The sequence below is a fragment of the Molossus molossus genome, unplaced genomic scaffold (assembly GCF_014108415.1).
Source record: "Molossus molossus isolate mMolMol1 unplaced genomic scaffold, mMolMol1.p scaffold_m16_p_8, whole genome shotgun sequence".
NCBI lineage: Eukaryota > Metazoa > Chordata > Mammalia > Chiroptera > Molossidae > Molossus > Molossus molossus.
Window position 1 is genome coordinate 5874269 of NW_023425402.1, and position 11976 is coordinate 5886244.

An 11976-nucleotide genomic window follows, 5' to 3' on the forward strand; every position below is an offset into this window, starting at 1 on the left:
TTTGCTTGTATTTAGCATGATAATAAAAGATCAGGATTTGAAACTAAACAATCTAGGTTGGAATCTCAATTATATCATTTATTTTCCTTTGTAAAATAGAGATAATAAACCTACTTGGCACCTGGCACATAGTACGCATTCAGCATATTGCAACTAATATTATTGACATGTCACAAAACCCTTGTCACATAAGATGTGGAATTTCAGTTAATTTTGGTCAGTCCTCATAATAGAATTCCCCAAATCTTGGTCATTTTGGTTGTCTTTCTAGCTTTAACTCTGCCATTAGGTCTAATTTGAAAAAAAAGGGAAAAAACCCAAAAGTTCTGATTAGTAGAAATACTATATATAACATGCACATTGTCAAAAATTTGAAAAAAAATATAGAGGATCTAAAAATACTAAATTATGAATATCTTTGAACACCTTCTGTAGACACCTGTCCTACTTTTTTTTTTTTTAATCTTCACCCGAGGATATTTTTCTATTTATCTTCAGACAGAGTGGGAGGGGGAGAGAGGGAGAGAAAGGGAGAGAGAGAAACATCAACATGAGAGAGACACATTGACTGGTTGCCTCCCTCACAAGCCTAGCCAGGGCAGGAGATGAACTGCAACCTAGGTACCTGCCCTTGACCGGAATCAAACCCTTGACTCATTGGTCCTAGGGCTGAAGCTCTACTGCTGAGCCAAACTAGCCAGGGCTGTCCCACTTTTTTTCTGGTCTTTCCCCCACATTGAGTTATTTTTAAATACCATTTCTAATTACCACCTAATAGTCCATCATAGGGATATACCTTTACTCAGCGGTTAGAGCATCAGCCCGTGGACCAATGAGTCTTGGGTTTGATTCCAGTCAAAGGCACATACTTCAGTTGTGGTTTGTCCCTGGCCCTGGGGGTGCAACCAGGTCGTGGGGGGCAACCAGTCAATGTAGCTCTATCACATCAATGTTTCTTTCTGTCTCCCCCCCCCCCCCTCCACTCTATCTGATGATAAATAGAAAAATATCCTCGGGTAAGGAATAATCATGTTCCTATTTCCCACTGTTAAAAGCTTAGGTTGTTGTATCCTCTATTTCTTTAGAACAGCAATGAACAACCCTGTACATAAGTCCTTGTCCACATCTCAAATAGTTCCTCAAGATAAATTCTGATAGGCAGATCCATGGGGTAGGAATCTGTGGCACTTGCTGCCAGTTGCCAAGCCTTTGTAGAAAAGTTGTAGGAATACAATCACAGCAGCAGCTAGACAGCTACACTGTACTATCTGCCACTTTGTTACAGTTGAGAGCAGAATCGCAAAAGGCATTGCTGGTTTCAGTCTTGTGTCATTTACCTTCTATCCCCATCTCCTAGTACAAGGCCTTGTTCAAAATAAGAGCTCAGTAAATGTTGATTGAATAGACGGATGGAGGTTTTTGTTGGTTTCTAATTCCTTCCCCAGCTTTTGTGGGCCTGTTTAGTTGCAAGAGCCCACAAGACTACTCCCAGATCCCTCATCTTAGTAGTAATAATTATTTTATCCTGTTCACGAAATGTTAACCAAGGGATCCCAGACTTTCCTGGAAGACAGTGGGTAAATACTAGATTTAAATTGATTAATACATTATACAGTAGTCTCCTGCTTATCCATGGTTTTGCTTTCCATAGTCTCATTTACCTATAGTCAACTGTGTTCCAAAAATATTAAATGGAAATTCCAGAAATAAATTCATAAGTTTTAAATTGCCTGCCTTCAGAACATGCATCATCCCTTCATCCAGCATCTCCACGCTGTACACACTATCCTCTGCTAGTCACTTAGTGGCTGTCTGGTTATCAGATCAACTCCTGGTATCGCAGTGCTTGTGTTCAAGTAACCCTTCTTTTACTTACTGCCCCAAAGTGCAAGAGGACAGCAGGTCCTCAAATACCATCCTTTCATTATAACATTGCTGAGGTGCCAAAGGAACTTAACTATTGTTTATATCAATTAGCCTATGGTAAAATTGGTTTTGTTATATGTTGCTTCACTTAAAGTCACAGAACCTATTGACAACTTTAAGGAATGACTGACTTACTGTAGTGATACTGGAAATTCTATTAGTATGGCTGACAGTATCTAATGTTGGTGAGGATGTTGAGTTATGAACTCTCATACGTTGCTGTTGAGAACATAAAATAGTGCAAATACTTTGGAGAAATGTTTGGCAATGTCTAATATAAAGTTAAACATATATCTACCTAGTAACCAAGCAATTCCACTCCTGGGGGTTTTACCCAGTGTGATAGGCAGAATACTAGCCCCCCAAAGATGTCCACATCATATCATAATTCCCAGAACCGGTAAATACATTACCCTACATGGGAAAAGGGACTTTGCAGGTGTGATTAAGGATTTCAAGAAGGGGAACATTATCCTGTATGATCTTGGTGGGCTCAAGGTAATCATATGGGTCTTGTAAGGGAAAGAGGGAAACAGAAGAGTCAGAGGCAAAAAGAGATGTGATGACAGAAGCAGAGGTCAGAGAGATTTGAAGATGCTACCCTGCTGGCTTTAAGTTGGAGAAAGAGGTCATGGAATGCAGTGGCTTCTAGAAAAGGCAAGAAAACAGATTCTCCCCAAAGCTGCCCTGCTGATACATTTTGGACTTCTGACCATTAGAATTGTAAGCTAATAAAGTTGGGTTGCTTTATGTCACTAAGTTTGTAATAACTTGTTACAGCTGCAATAGGAAACTAACACTCCTAGGGAAAATGAACATATGCTACAAAATACTTACATGAAATGTTCACAGCAGCTGTGTTCACAACAGCCAAACAACACAGATATCCATCTGTGATAGTGGGCGGATTAATGGGAAGGGACTGAGAGGATTTTATGGGAACATGAAATGTGCTGTATCTTGATGGAGTGTCAGTAGTCTCCAGCCCAAAACCAAGAATATACCTGCACTAGTTGAATAAGGTTACATTTTTTTTTTGCTCTTTGCAATGAGGGAGAACACACACCATGGAGAAGAATGGAGTCTCAGTAAGAAAGTGTTAAGAATGACTCATTTTAGGATTTGGTTTGTTAGGTGATTTGGGGGAGCGTTTAGGAAGCACGGCTTTGCTCTGCATTGGATGCTATCAAGAAGCAGGTGATTGAGTATCTTTTTAAAAAATCTCCCTTAGGAGGGAGGAATGGATGAGCTAAACTATAACTGGTAGAGAAGCAGCAGTCACTTATTAGCTGGGGGAGGAGGATGTTTTATATTTCAGTGGTTTGCACAGTGAACTTGTTTTTGTCTGTGCTTGGGTAAGACTATAAAGTGGTCTTGATTTTTGTCTACTTTATCAGAGTCACAAAATGACTTTGTTCTGATGTTGATGTTTGATGATATTGTTTATGTCTAACAGGAGAAGGACAGTCCTCACTGTGAGCACCAGGCCAACTTCAAACATGCCAAGGCCAGCTGTAAGGGTCAGGCAGCTCCTGGATGTCAGGTTGCTTTTCTCTTTCTCGTGGGTATGAGTTACATGGTTGTATCCATTCGTGGGTATGAGTTACATGGTTGTATCCATTCCTCAAAAGTGTGGAGTTAAAATTTGTTTATTTCAATGTCAATTTTATCCAAAATGCCTGTATAAAAAACATCAAAATGAAAAACAAACTGTAGTACAGCCACACAATGGACTACTAGGCAGCAAAAAAAACAGGAACAAACTACTGATACATGCAACATCATGGAAGAATCTCAAAATATTATGCTGAGCAAAAGAAACCATACACAAGCCCTGGTCAGTGTGGCTCAGCTGGTTGGAGCCTTGTCCCATTCACAGGAAGGTCGCAGCTTCAATTCCTGGTTAGGGCACATGCCCAGGTTGCAGGTTTGGTCCTCGTTGGGGTGAATGGGGGAGGGGGGCAATCAATGATTCTCTCATGAATGTTTCTCTATCTCTTCCTCCCTCCCTCTCCAAAATCAATTTTTAAAAAAAGAAAGAAAGAAACCAGACACAAAGAGATCATACTGTATGGTTCTATTTATCTGATATTCTGGAAAAGGCAAAATTGTAGAGACCAAGAACAGTGGCTACCAGGGTACACAAAGGGTAGCATGGGGACGTTTTAGGGTGATAGAAAGGTTCTGTAGCTTCACGATGGTGGTGGTCCCACAACTATCTATTTATCAAAACTCAGAAATGTATTCCTAAAAAGGATGGATTTTACTGCATGTAAATTAAACCTCAATAAATCTGACTTTAAAAAATAATCAAGTTAGCCTGGCCGGTGTGGCTCAGTGGATTGAGCGTCATCCCATGGACTGAGAGGTCCCAGTTCAATTCCCGGTCAGGGCATGTGTCTGGGTTTCGGGCTCAATCCCTAGTAGGGGACATGCAGGAGGCAGCTGATAGATGTTTCTCATATTGATGTTTCTATTTTTCTCTCCTCTCTATCTAAAAATTCAATAAAATCATATTTAAAAAAATAATAATCAAGTTAAAGGTGAGAGGGAAGTGGGTATAGGTATCAATGTAATAAGAGTAGCAGAATGTTGATGGCCATTAAAGCTCAGTGATGATTTCTTATACTCTTATGTTTATTTTACATTTGTTTGAAATTTTCCATGATAAAAAGTTTTTAAAATTTTTTAAGGGAGAGAAAAATCTCTGCATGATGTCAGGCAGTTGACTGTTGGTCTCCTTGATACACTTTTTGCACATTAATGAACTGATGCCCCTAGAGTCTCAAACTGACCTCCTGCTTTTCATGCATTTAGATACACTAGAACTATTTATTTGAGATTACTTGCTGGTACTTTTTAGAATTTTTAAATATCATTTGATTTGTAGCTTTTGCAAATTTTTCTGTTTTGAGGTCTCCTTACTCTTTCAACTTGGATATCCTCTCCCATTTAATATATACTTATTTTTAGGGGTGTCTTTTTCCTCACAATGGCCTCTTTGATATGTCAGTAAACCATGCAGGGCTTATTTTTCAAGTGGCTGTTCTTTTGGATTTGTGCCATGCATTTATCACAGGCTTCCAATAAAGCACTTTTAAATACAAATGGGCTCCAGGCTTTCTATGGGCTGTAACTTTTTAAACAATTCTTTTCATTTCTCCCCCTTCATGCCCTCATTCTGTCCTAGTTTCCCTTTCTAAAACTGAGCAATCAAGTGATGGATTTTCCCCTCCCTTTCCCGTTAGCAGGCTGAATGTGTATTGTGGTCACTGTTGACTGAGTGGTTTACCCATGACCACTCAGTGCCCAGTGCGGTCACTGTGCAGACCCAAATTCAGGTTACTGTTTCCTACAGTGGGGGTTCAAATATTTGTCAAGCAGCCAGCACTCCTGATCATGCCAATCCTCACCTTTATTTTGTTAATTGACTCAGTATCACCCAAGGATTAAATCCAAACTCTTCACACCTATTAGAGTGGCTAAAATAAAAAGACTAAAGAGACTGTCAACAAAGATGAGAAGAAACTGAGACTCATACACTGCTGGTGGGAATGTAAAATGGCGCAGCCACCTTAGAAAACAGTTTGGCAGTTCCTCAAAATATTAACCATAGAGTTACCATCTGACCGGGCAACTCCAGTCCTAGGTGTATAACCAAGAGAAATGAAAATACATGCCCACGCAAAAATGTGTACAAGAACATTTATAGCAGTATTAGTCACAATAGCCAGAGCTGGAAACAGCCCAAATGCCCCCCAACACATAAATGGATAACAAACTGTAGTATATCCATACAATGGAATACTACTCAGCAATAAAAAGGAACTATTGATACATGCATCAACACTAATACAAGTAAAAGAAGCCAGACTATAAAGAGTGCATATTGTATAAATCCATTTTTATAAAACTCTAGAAAATGCAAACTAATCTATACTGATAGAAAGTAGATTACTGGTTTTGTCCGGTAATGAGGGGGGGTGAGGGGTTAGAAACTAAAAAGGAAACTTTTAGAGTGACGGATATGTTCATTATCCAGATTTCATGGATGTATACATATGACAACATTTACCATTTATTGTACATTCTAAATATATGCATTTTTGATCAATTATACCTCAATAAAGTGGAAAAAATAAATAAAAGGAGGAAAATAATACAAACTCCTGGCCCAACCATTAGTCTTCATGCTGTTTTAGTCCAGCCTCCTAATGTTAAGCTCAAATGGTCACAGTGACCCACTACAGGAGTCCTTTCCCTGGACATTACTTACTCCCCTCTTCCCCACAAGTCACCAATAAAACTCTGGCTATAGCCATGAGGCCACCTACCACTTAGCGTACTGTTTTCCCTAATTCTAACAGAACCTCCATAGCAAGTATGTATCTCAGTTACTTTTGCATTCCCAACTTAGGCCTGCAGAGAGAGAGAGAGAGAGAGAGAGAGAGAGATTTTGCACATGTGTTCTTTCCAAAGAAGGGGACATCTCAGAGACAACCCCTCACAGGACAGCATTCATGCAGCTAACAATTACAAAGGAACTACCGCCCATAGGCACTGAGTAGGCCCCCAGAATGAGGCTCAGTGTCAGACAGAAAATGGACAGGTGTCCATCAGTTCTAACACAGCATGCTAAAGCTAAAGGTGGAGCATCGAACCTGACTTTGAAGCAGGGGTGGTTCTGTCAGCAAAGGCTTCTTAGAAGTGATATTTAATCTGAATAATGGAGAATGAATAAGAGCCCCCCATGGGTGGGAGGTGGGAAGTTTCCCTGTAAAAGGAACACTACATGCAAAAAATCTGAAGCTGGGCCTTGGCCAGTTTGGCTCAGTGGTCAGAGCGTCAGCCTATGGACCGAAGGATCTCAAGTTTCATTCCTGGTCAAGGGCACGTATCTGGGTTGTAGGTTTGATCCCTGGCCCTGTTTGGGGTCTTGCAGGAAGCAACCAATGGATGTGTCTTTCACATCGATGTTTCTCTCTCTCCCACGCTTCCTCCCTTCCACTTTATCTAAAAATCAATAGAAAAATATCCTTAGGTGAGGATTAACAACACAAAAAGGGATTGCAAAATGGCGGCGGAGTGACTGTAAGCTACACAGACCGTCTCCTGGGACCAAACTGGAATTACAACTATAACACAGACAAATCGATGGGAAAAACCAACAGAAAAGCAGCTTGCGAGGACCATAAAACCAGAGACACTGACTCGATCCTGGTAGGCTTGCGAAGGCGAGAGACGGGGTCTGGGAACCCACGGTCGGCAGCGGCCGTAGCTGTGAGCAGCGCCCTCGGGTCACACTCCCAAGCGGGCTCCACAGCGCAGAGCCGGGAGAGACGCTCAAAAAGCCACAGCCACTCACCTTGGGCCCCAGCAGAGGGAGGGCGGACTGGACTGGAACTGTGTGGATTTGGAGGGCACTCAGAGCTTTTGCTGAGTGGCAGCTATGCAGGACGGTGGCCATATTACTCCTTACCAGGGCTCTGGAGAAAGGCAGCAGCCCCTCCCTTGGAGATCCAACCCCACCCCGTGGGCCATTGAAGTGCTAATTGAAGCTCATTAATGACCAGCATCTGCCCCACCCTCGTGAAATTGCCTTATGCTGAGCACCTGAGGGAGTTTTTCAATCAACTGACAACCCAAAACCCATCAAGTAACCTCCACTGCTAGCCTCCAGGCAAAAAGCTAGAGGATAACAGTACCTTTCCTGGGCTAGCAACTTAAACCAGGAAAGTAAGACTTAACAGTGGTGTTTAACGTGGGTCCTCCCTCGTTCATCTAAACCCAGGAGAGGGAGCCACAAAGAGCAGAATACCAACACCCACAGGGAAAATGTGACAGGCTCCAAAGCCCACTGTGATAGCCAAAATGGTGAAACACAGAAACAGAAGCCAAATGAAAGAGCAAGAGACCTCCACCGAAGATGAGATCAATGTGGAACAGTTAGGCATGTTAACAGAGCTAGAATTCAGAGCCATGATCTTGAGAAAGCTCAACAGTACGAGTAAGGACATAGAGATGCTGAAAATAAGCCAATTGGAAATTAAAAACCATCAAGAAAAGATAAAAAATGACATATCAGAAATGAAAAACACATTGGAAGGTTTAAAAAGCAGAGTAGAGGAAGCTGAGGACCGGATCAGTGAATTAAAAGACAGGGTAGAAAAAATCAACCAATCAGAAAACCAAAAGGAAAAAAACGATTAAAAAACAGGAAGACAGCTTAAGAGAACTGTGGGACAACTGGAAACGTACTAATATTCGCATCATAGGAGTCCCCAAAGAAGAAGAAAACGAGCAAGGGATAGAGAATATATTCAAAAAAATAGTGACAGAAAACTTCCCTAATTTGGTGAAGGAAGAAGGCATTCAAGTTCAAGAAGCACAGAGAGTCCCAAGTAAGAAGAACCCAAAAAGGCCCACACCAAGACACATGTAATTAAAATGCCAAAAATTAAAGACAAAGAGAGAATACTAAAAGCAGCAAGAGATAAGCAACAGGTTACCTACAAAGGAAACCCCATAAGGCTCTCAGCTGACTTCTCACAAGAAACACTACAGGCCAGAAGGGAATGGCATGAGGTAATCAAGGTCATGAAAAACAAGGATCTGAATCCAAGACTACTCTACCCAGCAAGGCTGTCATTCTAAATAGAAGGTCAAATAAAGGGCTTCCCAGACAAAAAAAGGCTAAGGGAATACATTAGCACCAAACCAGCACTGCAAGAAATGTTAAAAGGACTGCTGTAGTTCGCAGGAGAAATAGGAAGAAAAATATAACCACACTAAACAAAAATGGCAATAAATAAGTACATATCAATAATCACCTTAAATGTAAATGGACTGAATGCTCCCATAAAAAGACACAGAGTAGCTGATTGGATGAGAAAGCATGACTCATCTATATGTTGTTCACAAGAGACCCACCTCACAACAAAAGACTCACATAGGTTGAAAGTGAAGGGATGGAAAATAATCTTCCAAGCAAATGGAAAGCAAAAAAAAAGCTGGGGTAGCAATACTCATATCTGATAAAATGGACTTCAAAATGAAGGCCATAACTAGAGACAAAGAAGGCCACTACATAATATTGAAAGAATCTATCCAATAGGAAGATATAACCTTGATAAACATATATGCACCCAATATCGGAGCACCAAAATATATTAAAAATCTTCTGGAGGACTTCCAAGGAGAAATCGACAGCAATACAATCATAGCAGGGGACTTCAACACCCCTTTGACAGCACTGGATAGATCCTCTAGACAAAAAATTAGCAAGGAAACAGAGGCTCTAAATGAAGCACTAGACCAAAGGGATTTAATAGATATCTACAGAGAATTACACCCCAAAATTACAGAATACACATTCTTCTCAGGTGCACATGGGACATTCTCAAAGATAGACCCCATGATAGGACACAAACTAAATCTCTACACATTCAAGAAGATTGAAATCATATCAAGCATCTTCTCAGATCACAATGGCATGAAACTATAAATCAATTGCAACAAGAACATGCAAAGACATTTGAACACATGAAGGCTAAATAGCATGTTATTAAACAATCAATGGGTCACCGAGGAGATCAAGGAAGAAATTAAAAACTTCCTGGAAACCAATGAAAATAAACACACAACAACACAAAACCTATGGGATGCAGCAAAAGCAGTTCTGAGAGGGAAGTTCATAGCACTACAGGCCTACCTCAAGAAACAAGAAAAACTTCTAATTGACTGTCTAACCTCACAACTTAAAAGAATTAGAAAGCAAACAAAAAGAAAACCCCAGAGCAAGTAGAAGAAAGGAAATAGTAAAGATCAGAGCAGAAATAAATGACATAGAGACCAAAAAAAAACAATTCAAAGGATCGATGAAACAAAGAGCTGGTTTTTCGAAAAGATAAAGATTGATGGACCCTTAGCTAGACTCACCAAGAAACAAAGAGAGATAACCCAAATACACACAATCAGAAATGAAAGAGGAGAAGTAACAACCGACACCACAGAAATACAAAAGATTGTCAACAGCTACTATGAACAACTATATGGCAACAAATTCAACAATCTAAGTGAAATGGACAAATTTCTACAAACACACAGTCCCCCAAAACTAGACCGGGAAGAGATAGAAAACTTGATCAGACCAATAACAACTAAGGAAATTGAAGAGGTAATCAAGACTCTCCCAGCAAACAAAAGCCCAGGCCCAGAGGGGTTTACGGGGCAGTTTTACCGAACATTCAAAAAAGAACTAACACCCAATCTCCACAAACTATTTCAAAAAATTAAAGAAGGAAGACTTCCAAACACGTTCTATGAGGCCAAAACCAGAAAAAGACACTACAAAGAAAGAAAACTACAGGCCATTATCCCTGATGAACATAGATGCCAAAATCCTGAATAAAATACTAGCAAATCGGATCCAGCAATACATCAAAAAAATTATTCACCATGACCAAGTGGGATTCATTCCAGGGATGCAAGGCTGGTACAATATTTGCAAATCAATAAATGTGATACACCACATAAACAAAATGAAGAATAAAAACCACATGATCATATCAATAGATGCTGAAAAAGCATTAGACAAAATCCAGCATCCATTTCTGATAAAAACGCTCAGCAATGTGGGAATAGAGGGATCATATCTCGACATAATAAAGGCCATATATGAAAGACCTACAGCCAACATCATACTCAATGGGCAGAAACTAAAAACATTTCCATTAAGAACAGGAACAAGACAGGGATGTCCACTTTTGCCACTCCTATTTAACATAGTACTGGAAGTCTTAGCCACAGCAATCAGACATGAGGAAAAAATAAAAGGGATCCAAATTGGAAAGGAGGAAGTGAAACTGTCATTATTTGCAGATGACATGATATTATACATAGAAAACCCTAAAGACTCCATCAAATATCTACTAGACTTAATAAATGAATTTGGAAAAGTAGCAGGATACAAAATTAACGTCAAGAAATCGACGGCATTCTTATACACCAATGATGAACTCACAGAAAGAGAAACCAAAAAAACAATCCCATTTACCATCGCGGCAAAAAAATTAAGATATCTAGGAATGAAATTAACCAAAGAAGTAAAGGACCTATTTGCAGAAAACTACAGGACATTGAAAAAGGAAATAGAGGAAGATATAAAAAAGTGGAAGCACATACCTTGTTCATGGATTGGAAGAATTAACATCATTAAAATGTCCATACTACCCAAAGCAACCTATAGATTCAATGCAATCCCCATCAAAATACCAATGACATATTTCACAGAACTAGAACAAATGCTTCAAAAGTGCATACGGAACCAAAAAAGTCCCCAAATAGCCACAGCAATTTTGAAAAAGAAGGACAAAGTAGGTGGAATCACAATACCAGATATCAGATTATACTACAAAGTGACTGTAATCAAAACAGCCTGGTACTGGCACAAGAACAGGCATATAGACCAGTGGAACAGAACTGAAAACCCAGAAATGGACCCAAGGCAATATGCTCAATTAATATTTGACAAAGGTGGCAAGAGCATACAGTGGAGTAAAGACAGCCTCTTTAATAAATGGTGTTGGGAAAACTGGACAGCTACATGCAAAAAAATGAAACTAGACCATCAACTTACACCATACACAAAAATAAACTCAAAATGGATAAAAGACTGAAATGTGACCCGTGAATCCATAAAAATTCTAGAAGAAAATGTAGGCAACAAAATTTCGGACATCATATGCAGCAGAATTTTCACTGATACATCACCTAAGGCAACAGAAACAAAGGAAAAAATGAACACATGGGACTACATCAAACTAAAAAGCTTCTGCACAGCAAAAGAAACAATCATCAAAAGGGAAAGGCAACCCACTGTATGGGAGACCATCATTGCCAATGATATATCAGATAAGGGGTTAATTTCCAATATATATAGAGTACTCATACAACTCAACAAAAGGAAGACAACGAACCCAATTAAAAAATGGGCAGAGGAGCTGAATAGACACCTCTCCAAACAGGACTTACAAATGGCCAAGAGACATA